We start from the raw sequence: 25,193 nt of genomic DNA, 5'->3' as shown, positions 1-25,193 counted from the left end.
AGAGTGACACAGAGATTCCAGACAAGGATGAATTTACCATGAGGCTAAAGAAGCCTGGGCTTCAGGGACCCTCATCTTCATCGTCCCTTCCAATACTTTTAAGATGGGTGTCAAGGATGGGTACACAAGGTACTTTCTTTGTTTTGGTTTTTCAAAGGTAAGATATTTTAACTGTCACCAGTTAGATGGTTGCCTAACCTCCATGTATTTTTGTGATCTGGCCAACAGGAAATTGACTTTACTATTAACATTGCTAGATGTGATACTATTATGATGGTTATATCAAAAGCATACTCATTTATTAAAGGTGTGCTTTGAATATGTAGAGGCAAAAAGACAAAAAGTATGGAATATTTTCTCCAAAAGGAAAAAAAGTGGATACAGTGAAAATAAAAAAACGTACTAATATAATGTTTATAATCTCTAAAGCTGGATAATGGGGACATGAAGTTTCATTTTATTGTTTACTTTATTTTTGTGTATGTTTGTACATTTCTAAAATAAGGAGTTAAAAAACTCCAGAGCCCAGAATAAATCTGGGTGTGATTTATCTGACATGTTTTTCACATAGCCTGGTAAGTCTTTTAATGTGTAATTTCTAATTCATTTCCCCCTAGAAGTGTTCGAATTATATCTTGGTCTTGCCTTTGCTATTAATCTTACTGCATTTTCAAGAGAAGCATATTTAATTCATAGCTTGAATCTGTGATTCTGCTCAAAATGTTTATCATAAACTCTCATCAAATTTATCTTTGTACCTTGCATCTCGTTTATCCAGTTTATTCTCCATATTACTAATTTTTTTTCTGCAAGTCAATTCTACTACTTATTGCATCTCATTGAAGGTTGAGATTTTGTTCTTGAATTTGGGGTTCTTTGTATTATTAATTTTTATTAATTTAATGAGTTCATTTTGCTTCTTAGCCTATACTTCTCATTTTATAGCTCTCTGTTCTTTCGTGAGGCAACTTTTAAAATAAATCAATCAGAGAACCTATCTTTTTAGGTTAGAAACTGAAAGAGGTGTGGATGGAATCGTCTCTTTCCTTTTCTGCATTGTCTCTTCAGAGGCTTCATAGGTGAATGAGTGTGTTACGCATCTCCTGGAATAGGCAATGTTCTCCAAATACTTAATTTTCTTTTCCCTGAGGATGTGGAGACCTACACAAATCTCCTGTAATACTGCTCCATGGAATCTCAGTTTGGAAAATTTTTGTTAAACATTTTTAAAATTGTTTTATTTTCTGCCCATAATCAGAAGATTATGGAGGGCAGAAGGTAAATTCACACCTTGGATATTGTATGTGTCTTTACCATTACTCAATTCAATAAAATATTAGTTTATATCTGTAATGGACCAAGTCCTGTGCTGGCTCTAGGGATACAAAAAAAACAATACTTCTTCTCAAAGCAACATTACTTCATGGGATCATAAACAAACACAGGTGATCTGGCAACAGAGAAAGGAAGGCAAATGTAACTCTCACTAATAGCACTGAACTGAAGACTACAAAAAATCTATTAACAGGGAGAAGCTTTTTCCAGGAGTAAAAACTCAATTACTAAGGGGTTCTTTTTAAGAAATAAAAGCCAAGTGATATCCTTATAAGTTAAGGGTTTTTTGGTTTGGATATTTTGGGGAGGAAGGGGTAACCCTGAGCAAAAAGAAAACTCATTCTCTTTTGCCAAAATGTTTCAAAACATTTTAATGTGCATTAAAATAAATGGTTGTCTGAATTGAGAGAAAGGAAAAAAAAAAGTTATTCTGGTTCAATGCTAAACCTCTTTGAGATTTACTGAGAGAATGTTTAATATTAGAACAACTGTTTTGGTTCATTAAATATTTTAAGAGGTTCTAAACTTTAATCAGCGAGAACTCAAGCTTCTAACTATAAAAATAGGTTATTTTTAAGTAATGTGACAACTTTGAAATTTAATAATTTTAAAGCTCATTTTCACACAATTTTTTCATGGGTGCCCCAGGAGTTTTGGATTTTCCTAATGAGATAATGTTTATAAATAGAAGGCTATAAACTCTATAGGATATAAGGACTAACAGATATGAGTTTTAGAAGTCTAAATTTGGGTTGTACTTGGGATTTTGAGATGATTGTTTTAAAGCTAATATTGGTTAAGAGCTTTATGGTTTAGTGTTTTTCTCTGTTCTATTTTATAACCATTCTTATGTCAGTATTGCCAACGAAGAAATGATTACAAAATATAACATTGTGTTAACTAATAACATGTCATGAGATATTACACATTGACAAGGAAATGTTGAATGGTCTATAGAAAAATGGACAAAGGATATAAAGAAAAAGTGCATGAATAAGTCAAAAATAAAAATTGTCAATACATCTGTAAAAATCTGAAAAGCTGAACCTCAACAGCAACAATAGCAACAAGAAAACAGCATCTGTTAAAATGGCAAGAACTAAAGAAAATATCAAACTGGCAAAATTATTTAAAAAACAACAGCCCTCTTTTTGGTGAGAGTAAATATGAACTCCAGTACAAAGCTACTGACTTTGCTAATTGGCATAGCCCTTCTGGAAAGGGCAGAAGTAAAATGTAGCCCCCTCAGTTCAAAACCATTTATAATATCTGATTCATTAATATCACTTCTGGAATTCATTCTAGGAAAATCTATTCACTGTATTCAAGCATAATATTTTTATAAAACTCTTGTTATAGTTTGATTTTTTTAAATGCTCACTATTCCCATGTTACAGAGGAGAAAGCCAGAGATGTTGACTTGTTCAAAATCCCACAACTAGTCAGTGCCAGGCATAGATCAGACTTTTTGGATGTCAACTTCATAATTATTGCTCATGCTGACAATATTTGACCCCATTCCTTTTTGGAACCTTCTCCACAGTACATTCAACATCAGATTCTGACTTTACAACATAATGTTTACTGAACATTTACTGGGTCTCTCTAACTTCTTCACATGTAGATTATCTCATTTTACTCTTGGGACAAGCCTTTGGAGTTTGGAGTTCTGTTTTTACAATGAAGAAGCAAGTAACTCTCCAAATATCAAATATCTGAGTTAATAAACCAACCTAAGCAATCTTGGTGGTGGCAGTGGTTTAGTCACTAAGTTGTGTCTGACTCTTGTGACCCCATGGACTATAACCCTCCAGGCTCCTCTGTCCATGGAGTTTTCCAGGCAAGAATACTTGAGTGGGATGCCATTTCCTACTGCAGGGGATCTTCCTGACCCAGGGATTGAACCCTCATCTCTTGCTTTGCAGGTGGATTCTTTACCACTGAGCCAGCCAGAAAGCCTTAAGCATCTTACTCTTCAGAATTCTCTCTTAACTATTATATTGAATTGTCTCTCCAAGATAAACTACCCAGAGATCCTGTCCTCAAAGAGCTCAAGTGTAGTCTCAGAGAGACAAATTTTTTACAGTTAGCAATACGTGACAAAAATCCTGGAGGACACAGAGGAGAAAACTAACATAACTATGCCTTGGTCCCCATAGTGCTGATGCTGGGGGGTAGGAAGGTTTTCAGTACTATCATCATTTGTAAAGAAAGAAAGTGAAAGTCACTCAGTCGTGTCCGACTCTTTGTGACCCCATGGACTATACAGTTCATGGAATTCTCCAGGAATATTGGAGCGGGTAGCCATTTCCTTCTCCAGGGTATCTTCCCAACCCAGGGATCAAACCCAGGTCTCCCTCATTGCAGGTGGATTCTTTACCAGCAAGCCACTAGGGAAGTCCAACATTTGTAAGACCAATTTATATTCAAAATTGCAACTTCACATAATCACATCCACTGTCTGAGAAGACTCTAACAAGATACCTACATTTTTACTTATTGATATAAAACTCTCTATATGTTTTAATCTCCTTGTTTAAAAGAAAGCAAACCCATAAATATTCATAGAAAAGTAGCAAAATGAAATGAATTAAAATGTCGACAGGATCTATCTACTGTCACCAATGAAAAGATTGTTTTTTCTTTTCTTTATGTCTCTTTGCTTTTCTACTCAGACAAATGTTATATTAGTATATTTTATATAAATTCATTGTATTAATTTACATAATAAATATTAGCATCAAATACATAATTTGCTACTTCTTGGAGGTTATCTCATAGTCCAGCAAGTATTTAGCAAATACATGTTTAGAGGCAAAGGTCAGGGAGATGCCATGTGAACTTTCAGTGATTTTCCAAATCCCAGCCCAGGTTACAACGTCATGAACTGGGTAATGTGGATGCTCTCATACTGGTCTTCCTGGGAGGATTTAATCAAAGCTTAACAGTTCAGGGGCAGGACTGGCCACAGAAACAGTACAGCAACCATGGAGCTGAAGTGTTGGTTGCCAAACCAAATAAGAAAATGTATACAACTGCATCTGAAAACATATAATGGCTATATAAATTCAAGACATATTATCAAGCTTTAAAAGTATGAAGTGGAGTCTCATTAGAGAAACTGCCAAAGGGATACTGCTATACAGAGCATTCCTGTCTTTCTTTGATCTTAGCCATGGTATAACCATGAACTTGGTATAACCGTGAACTTCCAGATGTTCAAGCTGGTTTTAGAAAAGGCAGAGGAACCAGAGGTCAAATTGCCAACATCCGCTGGATCATCGAAAAAGCAAGAGAGTTCCAGAAAAACATCTATTTCTGCTTTATTGACTATGCCAAAGCCTTTGACTGTGTGGATCACAATAAACTGTGGAAAATTCTTAAAGAGATGGGAATACCAGACCATCTGCCCTGCCTCTTGAGAAACCTGTATGCAGGTCAGGAAGCAACAGTTAGAACTGGACATGGAACAACAGACTGGTTCCAAATAGGAAAAGGAGTACATCAAGGCTGTATATTGTCACCCTGCTTATTTAACTTATATGCAGAGTACATCATGAGAAACGCTGGGCTGGAAGAAACACAAGCTGGAATCAAGATTGCCAGGAGAAATATCAATAACCTCAGATATGCAGATGACACCACCCTTATGGCAAAAAGTGAAGAAGAACTAAAGAGCCTCTTGATGAAAGTGAAAGAGGAGAGTGAAAAAGTTGGCTTAAAGCTCAACATTCAGAAAACTAAGATCATGGCATCTGGTCCCATCACTTCATGGGAAATAGATGGGGAAACAGTGGAAACAGTGTCAGACTTTATTTTTTGGGGGCTCCAAAATCACTGCTGATGGTGATTGCAGCCATGAAATTAAAAGACACCCCTTAGAAGGAAGGTTATGACCAACCTAGGTAGCATATTTAAAAGCAGAGACATTACTTTGCCAACAAAGGTCCATCTAGTCAAGGCTATGGTTTTTCCAGTGGTCATGTATGGATGTGAGAGTTGGACAGTGAAGAAAGCTGAACACCGAAGAATTGATGCTTTTGAACTGTGGTGTTGGAGAAGACTCTTGAGAGTCCCCTGGACTGCAAGGAGATCCAACCAGTCCATCCTAAAGGAGATCAGTCCTGGGTGTTCATTGGAAGGACTGATGTTGAAGCTGAAACTCCAATACTTTGGCCACCTCATGCGAAGAGTTGACTCATTGGAAAAGACCCTGATGCTGGGAAGGATTGGAGGCAGGAGGAGAAGGGGACGACAGAGGATGAGATGGCTGGATGGCACCACCGACTCGATGGACATGGGTTTGGGTAGACTCTGGGAGTTGGTGATGGACAGGGAGGCCTGTCGTTCTGCGGTTCATGGGGTTGCAAAGAGTCGCACATGACTGAGCGACTGAACTGAGCTGAACTGAACTGATTGTATAACCACTGTTAGCCGGTTGTTAGCAGATTCTCTTTTGAAGGTAAATTTTGGGTGAAGTAATTTTCAGGCTCAAATACAAACAGCAAAGATCAATTGAAACTTCCTTATACTAAAGTGCTTAAGGGCATTACCCATTTATTTGAGCCTCCTCACAATAGATTTTTGTTGTCATCACTACAAATGTGGGATCAGAGGCTTAGATAGGATACATAACTTGCTCAAGGTCACAGTCTTGTGAGTTGTAAAACCAGGAAGGAAACCCAAGCAGAATTGGGCTCTCATTCATTACTGGCTGATCTTTTGCATTGAAGAAATAAATGCCTAAATATTTGAAATTTGATAATCATTTCTCCCATGTCTTTTATTACCATCAACCTAGCCCATAACAACTCCTCCAATACACTGAATAACATTTTAAAAATGTTAACTAATATATGTTCTGTGCTTAGTTAGTCAGTTGTGTCTGACTCTTTGCAACCCCATGGACTGTAGCCTGCCAGACTCCCCTGTCCATGGGGGTTCTCCAGGCAAGAATACTGGAGTGGGTTGCCATGCCCTCCTCCAGGGGATCCAGGTATCATTTAAAGTTTATGAGATAATTTGGTAAACACAACCAGAAGTCTTAGAAAAAAAGAATTAAGATTTTCTGGTGTGGATAAAAGAGATAAATTAGTAGATAATACCTTCCTCTATCTCCTCTTTATTATTAATATATAATGTTTTTAATAACTATATGTGATTTTGTAGTTTTTTTTCAAATATACCCCCAACTCAGTAATTCACAAGTTTTGCACCTCTTTATTATTCTACTTTGAACTTAGAAAATTTGATAACTCTCACTGTTTATTGAATCTAAATGTGTCTACTATAAGTTTAAAGAAAATAATGCTCCACTATTATCTTCATAGAGTGTTCCCTACTTCTAGGATGAGGGGTTGAAGAGAACAAAGCACATTTTCTAATTCTGATTATCGTGCTAATTATTAACATGAATCTGCAATTAATGCATTAGGTCAAGAGGAAAGTCTCTAGCTCATCTCTGGCAGATATAAATACATAGAGCAGTGTAAAGGTAGGAGAATCTCCTAGAGGTCACTGGAGTCCCTACAGGAGGTGTGCAAGTCCAGTTTTAAAAAATACTGGTAAAAAGTTAAAGAGCGCATGCAAAAAGAATATAACGAGACAGCATGGAATAGAGGAAATATGGAGGCAGTTGCCATTCAAATAGGTTAAAGTTTCATCTCTGTGATATACAAACTACGTTACCTCAGGAAGTTCAATAAAAGAATTGCTATTCTGACCTAATTCTATTTTAAAAATTAAATGAGTGTATGCAGAATTTTTAAATGCAGTAGAACACAGTCAGTACCAAATACGTGAAAGTTTTCATATCCACTCTTAAATTACTAATTCATGGACAATTATATTTACTGTAAAGAGTTATCATGAGAATTACACGAGTTTCTATGGAGAGTTTCTCTGTACCAGTCAAGCCCCTGGATGAATCTCTTTGTTCTTGGTTAAGCTTTTGTAGAAACATTAATTCATTTATGAAATTCAGTTGCAGAATTTCCACATTTCCACATGGTATTCTACCTATCCACTCCAGTGAATGTTTCATTCTCTTTCCAATAAGCAAGTTCCATTGTTATAATCTGACCTAAATAATAAATGTTAATTTGAAGGAAAAAATAACCCTTGTTCTAGAAAATTTTGGCCACAAGGGGGAAGTAGAAGAATTTCTTCAGGGAATCAAGCATGTTTTTCTTTGTTTAATTTCTCCTCCTTACTTTCCCCCTCACTTTCTCAGTTCTGTTTGGCATCTTATACTTATCTTGTAGGCTTCCTGATTCTAAAAATACCCTTATAGGTTTTATACTTGGAAAGTTTATCGAATTCCACCATGTTTTGATATCAGAGTGATGTCTGCAGGATGAAGTAAGTGGTGCCTTGCTGACAATGTTGCCTTCAATGCCAGGTCTGTCCTCATAGATTATAAAGCAGTAATTGCTCATTGCAGCACTGCCCCAGTGTGGTTAATCACCGAGAAGGAATTAGCTGTGGACACAGTAAGATAGCTGTATAAGAGCGGGCACAACATCGACATGGGAAGAGGCCCTTTTCAGGACCTGCTCTCTCAGGGAAGTATTCATTTAGATTGTCTACTTTTAGTTTATAGGATTTCTCTGAAATCTACCTGTTTTGTTATTACTAGGGGCTGTTTAAGAAAGTGCATTATCTTTTGTATGCACTTGATTATAATTCAAGCTCTAGGCTACATAGATTTAATCAATTGTTTTTGAAGTTACTTATTTAACAATTGAGTATTGTAAGCTATGTATGCCATACTTTCTTCTAGGCACTGGTTACGACATTGAATAAGGCAAAAGCTCTGTTCCTGAGGAACCTGTAGTGCAATAGGTTTTCTTCTGCTAATATTTGAGCTGTAAGGGTATCTTTATATTCTAAAAGCTTTTGGTTCTCACTTCCTGCAGAATTAAGTCCAAATCTCACAAAATGTCAGGCTCTATGGATTAGAGTCCTTGTAGGAAGATGACTCACTGAAAAGAAATCATTTACAAAGTTGTGTGTGGGCAAGGGTAAGGAGGAATTCACATTCAATGGTAAAGCTTTAGCCTCTATTCCTGAACTGGGAGAGAGATGCAGCTGAAAGGATGGTTACTTTAGTACTTAAATGGCTGGGATTCAGCCAGGAAAGTAGGGAATCAAGAAAACAAATGTTTCAATTTATCAACCACTCCTCCTGTCTCATAATCTCCATCTGCTGCATCCACTGGCAGAACCCAATATCAAGTCAGATGGTAAGGGAACACGGTATGGTGGTCCCCAAAGTCTAGTCTCCTGGAACTCAGAGCAGGGCTGATGAAGGTGGAGTGTGCATCAGGAAGAGAGCAAACAGAATATCCAGCACAGAGGCCACTCCAAATCAACTCTGACTTAACTTGGCATTTATTATGGTTCTATCCCTCTGTTTCTATATCTGTGTTCTTAGTCACTCAGTCGTGTCTGACTCTTTGCAACCCCATGGACTGTACCGACCAGGCTCATCTGTCCATGGGATTTTCCAGGAAAGAATACTGGAGTGGGTTGCCATGCCCTCCTCCAAGGGATCTTCCCAACCCAGGGATCGAACCCATGTCTCAATTTTTTATCGTCTGAGTCACTAGGGAAGCCCCTACTTGTTGCTATTCTGATTCTTACAAGTGTAGATAATTCTTGAGTTAAAATTCCCTTTCACAGCAAGAATTCAACATTAAGTGAATTAATATTTTTGGAGTGCATACTATATGCCAGATACATTTTCAGCAACTGGAAATGATCTCTGTTTTTCTGGAGCTTTCCTTTGAGTGACTGATGTCATTACAAAGAGGGTTACAATACAGTGTATCATGAGAGAAACACACAAAGAATTCAGAAAAGTTTTCCAAATACAATAGTGGTTAAGCTTATAAAAGAAGACACAAGAAAAGAAGAATAGAAAAAGATTACTCCAGACAGAAATGAAAGTTTGAGCATGAACCTGAAAGAAGAGAGAACACAGCCTTTTGTGGAGCTGCAGACAGTTGGTACTGCTGGGCAGAGCCGAAGGTGAAAGATGAAGTAGAGAGGTGAGCAGCAACAGAGCACAAAGACCTTGAAAGTAATGTTTGGGAGTCAGGTTCTTGGGTAATTAGGCTGCACTTTCAGTACGCTCCACTTTCTGTAAAACCGTCACAAAATGTTTGAGAGTTTTTCCTAAGAGGGAAGACTGTTCGAGGGAAAACCAAAATTTCTCCAGTATATCCTGGTTCTGAAGCCCTTTGATCTGTGGTTGCTCCCTGTGTGGTTCCATTACTTTAGTCCACCAGGACTAAAATAACCAGGATTAAAAATTATCCAAATGCTGTCTTGGTGCTTTCTACCCTTAACCAGTGGGTCACCTTTAATTCAGCATTACTGCACTTTAATTCCTATGACAATAAAGGCCTCCTCAGTGTTTGTCACTGCCGAAGCCGGTGAGGATCAGAGCATCAGCTCATGGAAGCAGTCTCTGTTCTTGGTAATTCCTGGCCCTTACTCACCTTCCCCTGCCCCAGAGCTGAAAATCAAGACTGTCTACATAAAAGTTCAGGCTCTGACTTAAGACTAGTTTTATGACATTCAGTTTTTCTGGAGCTTATTTTCTCGTCTGTGAAACTTTGAGAATTCTAAGTTTTGAAATACTCTACAGGTTTTTAAGGATGAAGTGAGACAATCTTTTTTTTAAGGGGGGTTATAACATGTAAGCCCACTGCTGCCGAGGCTCCCAGGACCTGACTTTAGGGGTAGGTGCCTCTGATCCTGAGTGCAAGGTACAAAGAAGCCTTCTGGTTGAGGTCCATGATGTTGGGAGGAGGTAGGGGGGCAAGACCTTGGGTGCGGGCATTGAAGAAAAACTAGCTGTTATTTTTCATAATCATTTTACCTTCTTGACAAACATTGTGACTCAGTGTTTTAAAGCATTTTATCAGGCAAGACTGTCCTTGAGGAGGTAGGAAGCCAGTATAGTATCTGTCACTTGCAGGTTACAGGAGAATAGAACCTACGTGGCATGTGTCCCTGATGGATAGTGGACCAATGCCTTGAAGTCCATGCTTCTGTTTCTGCAGAGGGAAGCTAAGTAGGGTCACACCCTTTCCTGAGATTCTCAGAACAGCACAGATGTGCCAGTGGGATCCTTGCTTTTCTCTCTGGTGTCTAAACTCAAAGGGCAGCCGGCTAGGTTCAGTGCCAGGATTCCACTCTGGAACAGCAAACAACTCAGTCTCCAGACGGATCTTAAATATGCTACACCTGATCCCAATGTCAGTCCAGGATGCCAGCATCTCAGGAGAATGTCTGATTCCTTTTCCCAGTTGGAAGCAAGAGGATTGGTATAACCAGTTCAGGTCTGGGATTGAAGCTGGGGAGGACAGCATATAAATGAGCATGCTAAGAGGGAGAGAACTGGGTCCCTCAGTGGGTTGGGAAGCCATGGAGACATCGGCAAGTCAAGCAAGCACACTGGGAAAGAGGACTGAGTGAAAGCCAGACCTAAATGCTCACACATACTTCTTATAAGATCTCTGCAAACTGATGGCCAGGCAAGCTGCTGCTTCTCATATGAGTAGAAACGGGATCCATGCTTGAATCTTGGTCCTGCGTGGGTGAGCAAGTAATTTGACTTCTTTAACACTCACTTTCCTGACCTGTAAATATAATATTTCTGACTTAGCTCTCTGAAAAGGTTTTATGAACTTCAAATGATATTTATCTAACATTTTTATAGAATATATAATATCATAATAAAATATCTCTCCATAGTACTACATGTGGAATCTCTATGCAACAGATATGCACTTGCTAATTCGAAAAGATGATTTATTAGTTGAAAAGTTCTATAAAATTATAATCTAAGTTTGTCTGGGTGGTTTTTTTCATTTGAAAAAAAACTGCATAATTAACAATCCTAAAATATTTACTTGTACTATAATACTTTCATCTCCATGTGTTTGTGCTTCTTAGACTTTTTTTCTTGTAACTGATATCTAGTCTCATAGCATTGTGGTTGGAGAAGATGCTTGATACGATATCAATTTTCTTAAATTTACCGGTTTGTTTTGCGACCCAAGATGTGGTCTATCCTGAAGAATGTTCCATGTGCACTTCAGAAGAAGGTGTATTCTTCTGCATTTGGATAGATTGTCCTCAAGATATCAATGAGATCCATTCTCATCTAATGTATCATTTAAGACTTGTGTTTTCTTATTAATTCTCTGTTTTGATGATCTGTCCATTGGTGTGAGTGGGGTGTTAAAGTCTCCTACTATTATTGTGTTACTGTCAATTTCTCCTTTTATGTCTGTTCGTGTTTGTCTTATGTATTGAGATGCTCCTATGTTGGGTGCATAGATATTTACAACTATTATGCCTTCCTCTTGGATTGATCCCTTGATCATTACGTAGTGTCCTTTCTTATCTCTTGTAATCTTCTTAACTTTGTCAATTATGTCTGATATGAGGATTGCTACTCCAGCTTTCTTTCACTTCTCATTTGCATGGAATATATTTTTGCATCCTCTCATTTTCAGTCTAAATGTGACTTGAGGTCTGAAGTGGGTTTCTTTTAGACAGTATATGTGTGGTTCTTGTTTTTGTATCCATTCAGCCACTCCTTATTGCCAAATTCAGACTTAAATTGAAGAAAGTGGGGAAAACCAGTAGACCATTCAGGTATGACCTAAATCAAATCCCTAACGGTTATACAGTGGAAGTGAGAAATAGATTTAAGGGACTAGATCTGAGAGACAGATTGCCTGATGAACTATGGACAGATGTTCATGACATTGTACAGGAAACAGGGTTCAAGACCATCCCCAAGAAAAAGAAATGGAGAAAAGCAAAATGGCTGTCTGAGGAGGCCTTACAAATAGCTGTGAAAAGAAGAGAACCAAAAGGTAAAGAAGAAAAGGAAAGATATACCCACTTGAATGCAGAGTTCCAAAGAATAGCAAGGATAGATAAGAAAGCCTTCCTCAGTGATCAGTGCAAAGAAATAGAGGAAAACAATAGAATAGGAAAGACTAGAGATCTCTTCAAGAAAATTAGAGATACCAAGGGAACATATCATGCAAAGATGGGCTCAATGAAGAACAGAAATGGTATGGACCTACAAGAAGCAGAAGATATTAAGAAGAGGTGGCAAGAATATACAGAAGAACTGTACAAAATATATCTTCATGACCCAGGCAACTATGATGGTGTGATCACTCACCTAGCGTCAAACATACTGGAATGTGAAGTCAAGTGTGCCTTAGGAAGCATCACTACGAACAAAGCTAGTGGAGGTGATGGAATTCCAGTGGAGCTAATTCACATCCTAAAAGGTGATGCTGTGAAAGTGCTACACTCAACATGCCACCAAATTTGGAAAACTCAGCAGTGGCCACGGGACTGGAAAAGGTCAGTTTTCATTCCAATCTCTAAAAAAGGCAATGCCAAAGAATGCTCAAACTACCACACAATTGCACTCATCTCACACTCTAGCAAAATAATGCTCAAAATTCTCCAAGCCAGGCTTCAATAATACGTGAACCATGTACTTCCAAATGTTCAAGCTGGATTTAGAAAAGGCGAGGAACCAGAGGTCAAATTGCCAACATCTGCTGGATCATCAAAAAAGCAAGAGAGTTCCAGAAAAACATCTACCTCTGCTTTATTGACTATGCGAAAGCCTTTGACTGTGTGGATCACAATAAACTGTGGAAAATTCTTAAAGAGATGGGAATACCAGACCGTCTGACCTGTCTCTTGAGAAACCTGTTTGCAGGTCAGGAAGCAACAGTTAGAACTGGATGTGGAACAACAGACTGGTTCCAAATAGGAAAAGGAGTATGTCAAGACTGTATATTGTCACCCTGCTTATTTAACTTATATGCAGTATATCATGAGAAATGCTGGTCTGGATGAAGCACAAGCTGGAATCAAGATTGCCAGGAGAAATATCAATAACCTCAGATACGCAGATGACACCACCCTTATGGCAGAAAGTGAAGAAGAACTAAAGAGTCTCTTGATAAAAGTGAAAGAGGAGAGTGAAAAAGTTGGCTTAAAGCTCAACATTCAGAATACAAAGATCATGGCATCTGGTCTTGTCACTTCATGGCAAATAGATGGAGAAACAGTGGAAACGGTAGCAGACTTTATTTTTTGGGGCTCCAAAATCACTGTAGCTGCTGACTGCAGCCATAAAACAAAAAGACGCTTACTCCTTGGAGGAAAAGTTATGACCAACCTAGACAGCATATTAAAAAGAGAGACATTACTTTGCCAACAAAGGTCCATTCAGTCAAGGCTTTGATTTTTCCAGTAGTCATGTATGGATGTGAGAGTTGGACTATAAAGAAAGCTGAGCACCAAAGAATTGATGCTTTTGAACTGTGGTGTTGGAGAAGACTCTTGAGAGTCCCCTGGACTGCAAGGAGATCCAACCAGTCCATCCTAAGGGAAATCAGTCCTGAATGTTCATTGGAAGGCGTGATGTTGAAGCTGAAACTCCAATATTTGGCCACCTGATATGAAGAGCTGACTCATTTGAAAAGGCTGTGATGCTGGAAAGATTGAAGGCAGGAGGAGAAGGGGAAGACAGAGAATAAGATGGTTGGATGGTATCACCAACTCGATGGACATGAGTTTGAGTAAACTCCAGGAGTTGGTGATGGACAGGGAGGCCCGGCGTGCTGCAGTCCATGGGGTAACAAACAGTCAGAGAGGACTGAGCAATTGAACTGAACTGAACTGAGCCAGTCTTTGTCTTTTGGTTGGAGCATTTAATCCATTTATATTTAAAGTAATTATTTATGTATATGTTCCTATTGCCATTTTCTTAATTGTTTGGGGTTGATTTTGTAGATCTTTTTTCTTCTGTTGTATTTCTTGACTATATAAGCCCCTTTAACATTTTTTTGTAAAGCTGGTTTAGTGGTACTGAATTCTCTTAACTTTTGCTTGTCTGAAAGGCTTTTTATTTCTCCATCAACTTTGAATGAGGTCCTTGCTGGGTACAGTAATCTCGGTTGTAGATTTTTCCCTTTTAGTACTTTAAATATATCCTGCCATTCCCTTCTGGTCTGTAGAGTTTCTGCTCAAAGATCAGCTGTTAAGCATATGGGGTTTCCCTTGTATGTTACTTGTTGCTTCTTCCTTGCGCTTTTAGTATTCTGTTTGTGTTTAGCCTTTGTTAGTTTGATTATTATGTGACTTGGTGTGTTTCTCCTTGGGTTTATCCTGTATGGGACTCTTGGTGCCTCTTGGACTTGATTGACTATTTCCTTTTCCATGTTGGGGAAATTTTCAACTGTAATCTCTTCAAAAATTTTCTCATACCCTTTCTTTTTCTTTTCTTCTTCTGGGACCCCTATAATTCAAATGCTTGTGTGTTTGATATGGTCCCAGAGGTCTCTGAGACTGTTCTCAGTTCTTTTCATTCTTTTTACTTTATTCTGCTCTTCAGAAGTTATTGCCACCATTTTATCTTCCAACTCACTGATTCGTTCTGCTTCAGATATTCTGCTATTGATTCCTTCTAGAGTATTTTTTTTAATTTCAGTAATTGTGTTGTTTGTCTCTGTATGTTTATTCTTTAATTCTTCTATGTCTTTGTTAATTGATTCTTGCATTTTCTCCATTTCGTTTTCAAGGTTTTTGATTATCTTTACTGTCATTATTCTGAATTATTTTTCAGGTAGTTTGCCTATTTCCTCTTCATTTATTTGGACTTCTGTGTTTCTAGTTTGTTCCTGTGTTTGTGCAATATTTCTCTGCTTTTTTCATTTTTTTTTTTTTTTGTAACTTATTGTGTTTGAGGTCTCCTTTTCCCAGGCTTCAAGGAAAGTTGAATTCTTTCCTTGAAAAAGGTTGAATTCTTTCTTCCTTTAGGTTTCTGCCCTCCTAAGGTTGGTCTAGTCGTTTGTGTGAGCTTCATATAGGGTTAGATCTGTGCTGAGTTTTTGTTTGTTTGTTTTTCCTGTGATGGGCAAGGCTGAGTAAGGTGGTAATCCTGTCTGCTGATGATTGGGTTTGTATTTTTGTTTTATTTGTTGTTTAGATGAAGCATCTTGCACAGGGTGCTCTTGATGGTTGGGTGATGCCAGGGCTTGCACTCATGTGGTTTCCTTTGTGTGAGTTCTCACTATTTGATACTCCCTAGGGTTAGTTCTCTGGTAGTCTACAGTCTTGGAGTCAGTGCTCCCACTCCAAAAGCTCAGGGCTTGATCTCAGGTCAGGAATGAAGATTCCACAAGTGATTTGTTATGGCATTAGTGAAATTAAAGCAAATATCCACAAATGAGAAACCAAAGATCAACCCCAGACAAATGGCAGTTAAAACATCAGGCAAATAATAATCAAAATAATGGAATACACACATATACATATACACCCATGAACAAAGTGAAAACAATCCAACAAAAATAAAGTACAGTAGATTGACTGAATAAAGGGAATAAAGGAAATTGAAAATTATATTTACCAGTTAAGAGCGAAACTAACTAAAGCACAAACTAGAAAACAAAACTAAAGCAAGGTGCCAATTGGGGAATGAAGCAATGAAAATAAAACTAACAAATATATTGAGAGGAAAGGAGACAAAACAAAAGAAAAAAAGAAAGAATAGATAAGCATAGATAAAGTGAAGAATAGGTAAAGTTAAATAGAGGTAGATAAAAAAGATTTATATAAGTTAAAGATTAACTGCAAGGGGAAAATAACTGTAGAAAAAGCAAACAAAGGAATAAATGTAGAAAAAATAATAATAGTTTTAAAAAATTAAAATTAAATAAAGAGAAAAAGAAAAGAAAAGAGGAAAACTCCACAGAACTTCAGAACCCCAATCTAGAGGCAGAGGTTTATGACAACAATAAGAAATGTGAATGAGGGAAAAAAAAACCACAACAACTCAAAAGCTTAATTGGATTTCTTAGTGCCAATAAAATCAACAACTACAACAGAGTAGGTGGGGAAGGAAAAAAAAAAGAAAAAAATCCGAAAGAATCTACAGAACAAGTCAAAAAATAAGAATAGTAAATGTTTTTCTTGAGTCACTGCTGTCAGAGTTTTCCTCGCTTGGAGTCACAGTCCACCTTACCTCCCTACGATGCCCTCCAACACTGTGCTGATCTCTGGACCTGCTGTGCGAGCAGCTCAGATTCTAATCTGATCCTCCTCCTGTGTGTTCTTGCCTCCAATATCCACAGCTATCAAAACTAGTGCGTTTTCTTTTGTGGGAGCTTTCAATGACCTTTTATATATTTCATAGACAGAGTCTGCCTAGTTGATCATATGAATTTAATCTGCAGCTTGTACAGCTGGTGGGAAGGTTTTGGGTCTTCTTCCTTAACCACGCTGCCGCTAAGTTTCAATTGTGGTTTTATTTCCACCTCTACATGTGGGTCGTCCACTGGGGTTTTGCTCCTGTGGCTGCCCTAAAGGGCTTGGGTTTGCCCCAGTGTGGGGCAGATGTGGAGGTGGTGCAGCTGCTTAGGTCGCAGGGGTTCTGGGAGCACCAGGTACTCAGGGGGTTTGGCGGCGAGGGCAGAAGGAAGTATAGTGCTCTAGAATGGTATGGTAACTGGTACTGGCCAATATGCTCCAGTATTCTTGCCTGGAGAACCCCCTCTCTGACAGAGAAGCCTGGCAGGCCACAGTCTACAGGGTCGCAGAGTTGGACACTACCGAAGCGGCCCTGCGTGCATAGATGCAAGACTTGCCTGTGGCAGCTCTGCCCCAGTGAGAGCTGAGCATGAAGGTGGCACAGCTGCTTGGCTTGCAGGTACCCTGGAGGCGCCAAGTGTGCAGGTACATGGACTGCCTCCGCCACAAGAGTTATGGCCCTGTCAGTCTTTTTTCAAGACTCTTGTAGCTGGTGATCAGAAGGTCTCTTTGGACAGTCTTTCTCTGCAGCTCCACCCATTCAGGGACTGGGGTCATTCTCTGTAGTTCAGTGTGCCAGTCATTTGATGGGCCAGCCTCTATTTTTCAGCTGCTGCCCCGCTGGCATATGGGGAAAGAGAGGCTATGGTGATGGCTCCACTCCCTACACATGACTCAGCAGTATCGCCTTGTTGCCATGGCCACCCGGCTTTCCTCCACAGGCATTTCCCACCACGATCTCCTCCCTCACACCCCCTCGATCTGTCTCTCTGCAGTCAATAGCAGCCCTCGCCCTGGGTTACTCCACAGTCCCTAAACTCCAGCTCCCAGCCGCTGCACCTTCCAGGGGACCAGCATTCCTGTCCAGGGTATGCATGGCTGTGGCAAGGACTGTCTGATTCTCATTCCATTTAGGCTGCCACAGATCCGCTGTTTCACTCCCAGCCTTAAATGTTTCTCCTCTGATACAGACAATTGCCCTGGTATGGGGATTGGACCCCTGCTTCAGGTCTCCCACCCGCTGAGGGCAGGTCCAGTTCTACTAACACTCCTATTTTTCCCCCTAGTTCCTTCATCCTACCGAGTTTTGTGTAGTTCTATATATTCTTTTCCACTGGTCAGGTACTCCTGTCTGCTCTCGGCTGGTGTTCTGCATGCCTTCTGTGTCTGAAGGTGTATTCCTGATGTATCTGTGGAGAGAGATGTACTCCATGTCCACCTACTCGTCCAAAATTTTGTTCTCCTGTTTATCTCCTACTTGTATTATAATAGTTTCAGATAAGGTAGCCTGAATTTTTACTCTTCATTTTGTGGCTATGTTATTGAACAGATTTGGTCTCCCTGTAATGTTTTCTCTAAGTGCCCAATTTTACTTTACTTTTACTTTCAGACAGTAAAGCTCAGGTCCATGTGAACCACAGCAAATGTCCTAAAATTCTGATGGTATAGTAGAATATAGTTTTCATTTCTGATTATTTCTGATAGTCTTGCTTCATGTGGTGGTGGTGGTTTAGTTGCTAAGTTGTGTCCACTCTTGCGACTCCATGGCTTGTAGCCCACCAGGCTCCTCTGTCCATGGGCTTCTCCAGGCAAGAATACTGGAGTGGGTTGTCATTTCCTTCTCCACTTGCTTCATGTGCCATTACATAAACTTGAAATTGTATTCTACAAATATTCCAGAGGCATATTTTGCTCATTCATCCTTTCATTTATGCATTCCATACATATCCACTGATTTGACCCCTTATGAACTGGGCATTAGTTGGTTGTTGGTGATACAAATTAAAACCAGACATGGCTTCCACTAGAGCCTATGTTCTAGTAGAGGAGATATCCACAATTAAGAAGAAAGTTGCCATGTAAAAGGATATCAGAAGTGGAAGCTCAGGGAAATGTGAAAGCATGACTTCTCACTTTCATAAATGTATTTTTTTTGACAGCAAACCCCAACAATTTTGTTGTACTTGAAAAGTCTTTAAGAACCTCATAATCTGCTTGACAGAGAAAGAAATGCCTTGTATGTACAAATTACTATAAAAACTGAAATATAAAGATTCCTTAGCATCAGAAGTCAAGACAAAGTTGACAATTTGTTTCTGATGTCCTACTACTGCCATATTTTTTTTGAATCATAATTTTGAGTTTTGTTTGTTCTTATTTTTGTAAGACCTCTTTCATCCCCTCCCCCCAATAATGTCTGTGAGGTTCTCATCTTTTGAGTCATTTAAAAATAACAATCACAATTTATTTTTCAGGATAATTTCATAGAAGATAAAATTGTGTTAACCACTGGAACGAAACAGTGTCCTAGGCCTTCTTTGTAATGTCCCTTATCATTACTAATTTGTATATCTGATAACTTTCTCATATGTATCATTAACTCACCAATATTTTAGACATTTCTTTTACCAATGTTTTTTCTGATTCATCTATTCATTCATCGAAATTTATTGGCACAGCCATTCTGTGAGACCTCTGCTGGGAGATTATAAGAACGTATATATGTATATATGGTTGGCCCTCGACAACACAGGGGTTAGGGGCCCTGAACAGTTAAAATGAAATCCAAGTATAACTTTACAGTTGGTCCTTAGCATATGCCATTCTGTGTCTGCAAATTCAACCAACTGTGGATCATGTAGTACTGTGGTACATATCCTTTGAAAAAAAATCCGTGTATAAGTAGACTTGTGCATTTCAAACTTGTGTTGTTCAAGAGTCAACTGCATACACATGCCTTCAAATAAACAATAGCCTAGTAGCATAAACAGCAAGTTCACAGGAGAGGAAACTATCTTTGCTAAATGCTGAATGAATTAAATGGTTCATTAAAAAAAATAAAGTAGTGAGAGAAGATTCAGAATTCCAGAGATAGACATTAATCAAATGAATCTGTTAAATACTATGGGCTTAAGAAATGTGGGTTTGATCCCTGGATTGGGAAGATTCCCCTGCGCTCTAGTATTCTTGCCTAGAGAGTCCCATGGATGGAGGAACCTGGTGGGCTACAGTAAGTCCATAGGATCACAAAGAATTGGACACAACTGAAGTGACTGAACATGTACGCAAGTGCACCTAATATATTAAAATCAGATATTACATATGAGAAGTGAAGACTTCTTTCTGCTTTAGGAAGTGTTTTCTTCACTCAGTCATGTCTGACTCTTTGTGACCCCATGGACTGTAGCCCTCCAGGCTCCTACGTACATAGAATTCTCCGAGCAAGGATACTGAAGTGGGTTGCCATTCCCTTCTTCAGGGGTTCTTCACAACCCAGGGCTTGAACCCAGGTCTCCCACACTGCACACAGATTCTTTACCATCTGAACCACCAGGGAAGCACCCCCCCCCACCCCTCACACACCTAAAAGAAAAGATTTGTCTGCAGGCAAGCTAATTCACAATTTTTCTTAGTTGTGGTACTGAGAGTCAGGCTCCCTCTAGCCTCTAATAGAAAGACTACAAAGTTTAAAAAATTAGACAGTTTCTTGGATACAGAACTATACAATATCTCATATTTTGATTTTTTCCTTATTGTTAATTACATAAATTATTTTTTGAAATGGAATTGCCCAAACCTGGGGTATGATGTTCTTCTAGTTACACATTTGTAGTGTAGTTTTTTTTTTTTTTATATAAATTTATTTATTTTAGTTGGGGGCTAATTACTTTACAATATTGTAATAGTTTTTGCCATACATTGACATGAATCAGCCATGGGTTTACATGTGTTCCCCTTCCTGGACCCCCCACCCAACCTCCCTCCCCATCCCATCCCTCTGGGTCATCCCATTGCCCCGGCCCTGAGCCCTTGTCTCATGCATCGAACATGGAATGGTGTTCTGTTTCACATATGATAATATACATGTTTCAATGCTATTCTCCCAGAACGTCCCACCCTCACCTTCTCCCTCAGAGTCCATAAAATTGTTCTATGCATCTGTGTCTCTTATTCTGTCTCGCATATAGGGTTATCGTTACCATCTTTCAAATTCCATATATATGCATTAGTATACTGTATTGTTGTTTTTCTTTCTGGCTTACTTCACTCTGTATAATGAGTATAGTATAAAGAGTATACTTCACTCTGTATAATGTAGTGTAGTTTTATAGTTGAAAGAGGAGTTATGTGCCAAATGGCCAAAGAGTCACCAAAGCCTGTGCATTCAATTGCTCAAACGTCCCTTGGCACATTGACTTGAAGAGGAAAATAGGTTTATACTGAAAATAAAAGAATCTGATAGAAATGCCAGGTCCCTAATGTTCCAAAACACGTGCTTATTCAACTCCATAACAAGTGAAAGTGTTCAGAGTCCTGTCAATGCTGAGCTCCCTCGTTTTATTAAGACTCCTATACACATCTAGATGTGTATAGTAAACACAAGTAAAAACACAAAACACAACCAAAAAAAAAAAAAACGCAGAAAACTAAACAAAACCTCTATGAATTTTTGATATTGTGATTTATAAGAAATCTATATTGGTTATTCAGATGATCAATATATATTCCTCACTGTTTTTAAAATTCTTGAAATTTCCTGTGATAAGAGCAATAAAGGTGTCTTTTGTTATGCTAATAAGGTGACTTCTGGAAAGCCTTTAGGTAACCTAAGGACAGGGGAAAAGGTCTGATTGCCAGGGGAAGGAACATGTATTAGAGGGTTGGAACTTTTAGTCCTCTCCAACCCACCCCACCCCCAATCTCTGGGGAGGGAAGAGAGGCTAGAGGTCAAATTCAACTGCCAAAGGCCAATGGCTTAATCAATTATGCCTATGTAAAGAACCCTCCACAAAACTCCCAAAGGAACAGGGTTTGGAGGGCTTCTGGATTGGTGAACACTTGGAGATTTGGGGAGAGTGGTACACTCGGAGAGAATGTGGAAGCTCCATGCCCTTTTCCTACCCACTGCTTGAAGCGTCTCTTTCATCTGACTTTCTGAATTATATCCTTTTGTAATAAACCAGCAATCTAGTGAGTAAATGGGTGTCCTGATCTCTGTGAGCCACTTGAGCAAATCAATTGAACCCAACAAGGGAGACTTGTGAACCTCTGATTTGTAGCCAGTTGGTCAGAAGTATAGGAAATATCCCGGACTTATAACTGACATCAGAAGCAAGGGAGGGAGGGCAATCTTGTAGGACTGAACCCTTAACCTGTGGAATGCGACACTATCTTTGGGCTGGTGTCAAAGAATTCACTTGACTGGGTGGGGGTGGGAGAGTAGAGGTTAACCTCATCCTTATGAATTAAAATTTGGATCTAGACACTTTTAGAATACAAATAACCTAATACCTTTTAAAGCATACACGTAAACTGAACACTTTTGTACCTTCCCTCATTAGCTCCCTTCAGAGTTTAGTCTTCCTGTGATGACACTGACAGCATGCTAGTACTGCATGCGAGCTGTCAATTCAGTCCTGTTGGACTCTTTGCGACCCTCTGGATTGTAGCCTGCCAGGCTCCTCTGTCCATGCGATTCTCCAGGCAAGAATACTGGAGTGGGTTGCCATTTGCTTCTCCAGGGGATCTTCCCGACAAGGAGATCAAACCCACCTCTCTTATGTCTGTGGCACTGGCAGGCAGGTTCTTTATCACTAGCGCCACCTGGGAAGCCCATGGAGTATCGCATGCTGCTGTTGCTGCGGCGGCGACAAGTCGCTTCAGTCGTGTCTGACTCTGTGCGACCCCATAGACAGCAGCCCACCAGGCTCCTCTGTCCACAGGATTCTCCAGGGCAAGAGTACTAGAGTGGGCTGCCATTTCCTTCTCTGGAGCATCGCGTACCTCTAGTATAATACGTACGTTCATGGAGTTATTATTATTATTAGTTATTATTATTATTAGTTACTATTCAGTGTTGACTGCCGCTATCATAGCACTAATTGTTTGAGTGGGCCTTAAGGGGAACAGATGCATGAGAAAGGAACAAAAGTACTTAGATTTACATTAAAAATTGTTAAATTATTTATACCTAACAGTCTGTGTGTTTCCTTATTTAGTGTGTAGAGGTCTTTAAGATGCTTAACATAATAAGTGAGGGAACAACAGGGCTAGTTTTAAACTGTGTTGATGACACCTAGTGTTCTGGGACAACTCTTGGCTCACAGAAAAACCAGAAATCATAAATAATCTTACATTCACCCAGGAAATTTCTACATATAATTTAGAACTCATTTTTTACTAGAAAACTCACTCAAATTGTGGAAAATGTCTTTACAATAATGACTTCCCTACTAAGTGCTTTTTGATTGCTTAGTTTTCCAACCAGTAAAATAGCCAAATCATTATGGTATATTTTTTCAAGCAGTTGCAAAAATAAATAGGTTTACTTCAGTCTCTTAACAAATTGTCCTTACGTTTAAAACATATATTAAAAAATGTTGGCTGGTGAGATCTTTAAGGAAACTATTTGGTTTCCCCTTTTTGACTCAAATAGATTTGGCCATATCTGCAGCACAGCACTTCTCTCAATGTGCTTCTAAATATGAAAAATTTTTTTCCTAGATAGCTTTGAAACTGATCTTGAAGGCAGTATCAGAGAATTTTTCATTTGCTTGTTTGATGGTTCTTTTTACTGTTTTGCTCCTAGTCAAGAAAATTCTCTTTTTAACTCCAAGACTTCTGACGATTTGCCTTTAAAATTTGCATGCGTGGCTTTTAAATGTTGCTGAAAAAGAGTTTCATGCAGTAATTGTTCAGTTTCTTTTTTCACACAGCAGATACTGAAATTTTGTCTAATTTGCATCTGCCCAATAATAAAACCTATACTTTAAATAAACATCTCAGTATATCCTATGATTTTATGTTGATGATTGCTGCTTAGCACTGAGTCACTAATCCTGGCTGAGAAGTAATATTATCTTTGCTTTCAATTTTTTTTTTTGTTTTTTTTGCTTGTTTGTTTGTGTGAAGCTTCAGGGAGTAGACAAAAAGGCCAAGTTTTCTAATAATCCAGAATAACTTCCATCCATTCTACTTTCCATCTCTTTTCTAGATACATTGCTAGTATACATGGGGTATGAGGAAGAACTGTCATCATCTCTAGAAGGAGAATTCTCATAGTCTAACAGAAGAGGTAATCTTATTCTAATAGACATGAGACCAGGCACTAAGAGGCCAGCAATGTGAGCAAATTATGAAAACTCAAAAGAGGGAATCTCGTGTGGACCGAAGAAGGGGAAACGAAAGTCTTCAAAGAGGAGGTGACAATTTAAAGTGGTTTTGGAAAATTAGTTTCCCAGGTTAGAAAAAGGAGAAAAATAGAGTATTCCATCCAGAATAAATATTATCATCACAGTGGGAAGAAAGGGACTAGCTATTTGAGTGAAGACTGGTAGCCTAATGTGATGTGGTTAGAGCAGCAGGTTTCAATCTTGGTTGTGATCAGAATCACCTATTAGGTTGTTTGTGGGATACACACTAGATCTACAGAATCACGTACCCCAGGGATACAGGGGTAAGACCTCCATATGTGGGTTATTTACAGAGCCTCACAGTTACTTGTGTTTGCTGACAAGATTGTGAATAACAGGACTGGAAGATCAAGTAACTTAAAGAATGTGAAGTACTATGCAGATGGCAGGTCAGGGCAGATTGGAAATTTTGAATGCCCAAGTATATATTTTGCCTATATTCTTAATTGTTCCCTGAATTTGCCTGACCATAAGAATTCCAAAGATCCTGATAAAAAGTCAACTTTGTTGGCCCCAATCCAAACCTACAAAATAAGAACAGACAAGGGAAGAGGCCTGGAGATTTCTCTTTCTTTCTCCCTTCCTTCCTTCCTTTCTTTTTTCTGTTATATAAACTGCATGCTTATGTCTCTCCCCACCCATCAAATTTATATGTTGAAGCCTAATCCCCAGTGTGATGTTTTCTGGAGATGGGGCCCTTTGGGAGATAGTACTCATGATGGGATTAGTGTCCTTCTAAGAAGAGAGAGCTTTCTTCTCTCACTGTTTGCCATGTAAGGACACAAGGAGAAAATGGCCACCTGAAAATCCAGTCCCTCCCTAGGAACCAAATCTGCCAGCACCTTGATATTGGTCTCAGTCTTGGGTCAGTCTCCAGAGCTGTGAGAACAATTACTTGTCATTTAAGCCAACCAGTTTATGGTAATTTCTTATAGCAATTTGTTATAGCACCCTGAGTAAAACTCTCCCTTCGTTCCTCCATTGTTTTTCTGTTTCCCTTACTTTCAAAAGAATTAAGATGATTTTCATGATTATTCATGCTGGGAAATTCTTTTTCCCAGTCAGTTGGGAGTCATTTAGACTTCATCAGAGTGAGATCTTTCATAAAGATCACCCTGGTAGAAATTAATTTCTTGAGGAAAGGAATGAGATTTAACTCAGGGAGATGGAATAAAGGTTTGCTGTATAATTTGGGGGCTGGCTGATTAGTGGGGACCTTGATTGATTCACTTTTTAGCTTTTGGTGTGAAACTATGTCCAACACATACTTGGTGCTCAGAAATGTGTTAAAATAAT

General features: G+C 38.9%; 1 protein-coding gene across 5 annotated transcripts in view; it reads right to left on the bottom strand.

Annotated features, from left to right (window-relative positions):
* LOC145519852 (uncharacterized) overlaps positions 1 to 25,193 on the bottom strand; it is a 669,571-nt gene that overhangs the window by 105,312 nt on the left and 539,066 nt on the right. For 2 of the 5 annotated variants that reach the window (XR_014063970.1, XM_081524738.1), the window contains one exon: positions 10,849 to 10,985. The exons of the other annotated variants lie outside the window; for them this stretch is intronic. The gene's annotated coding sequence lies outside the window, so the exon portion shown is untranslated. The remainder of the gene's footprint in view (positions 1 to 10,848; positions 10,986 to 25,193) is intronic. 5 annotated transcript variants of the gene reach the window in all.

Source organism: Giraffa tippelskirchi, chromosome 1, assembly GCF_054371585.1.
Source record: "Giraffa tippelskirchi isolate mGirTip1 chromosome 1, T2T-mGirTip1v1.2.pri, whole genome shotgun sequence".
Taxonomy (NCBI): Eukaryota; Metazoa; Chordata; class Mammalia; order Artiodactyla; family Giraffidae; genus Giraffa; species Giraffa tippelskirchi.
This window is presented reverse-complemented; position numbering and strand designations above follow the sequence as displayed.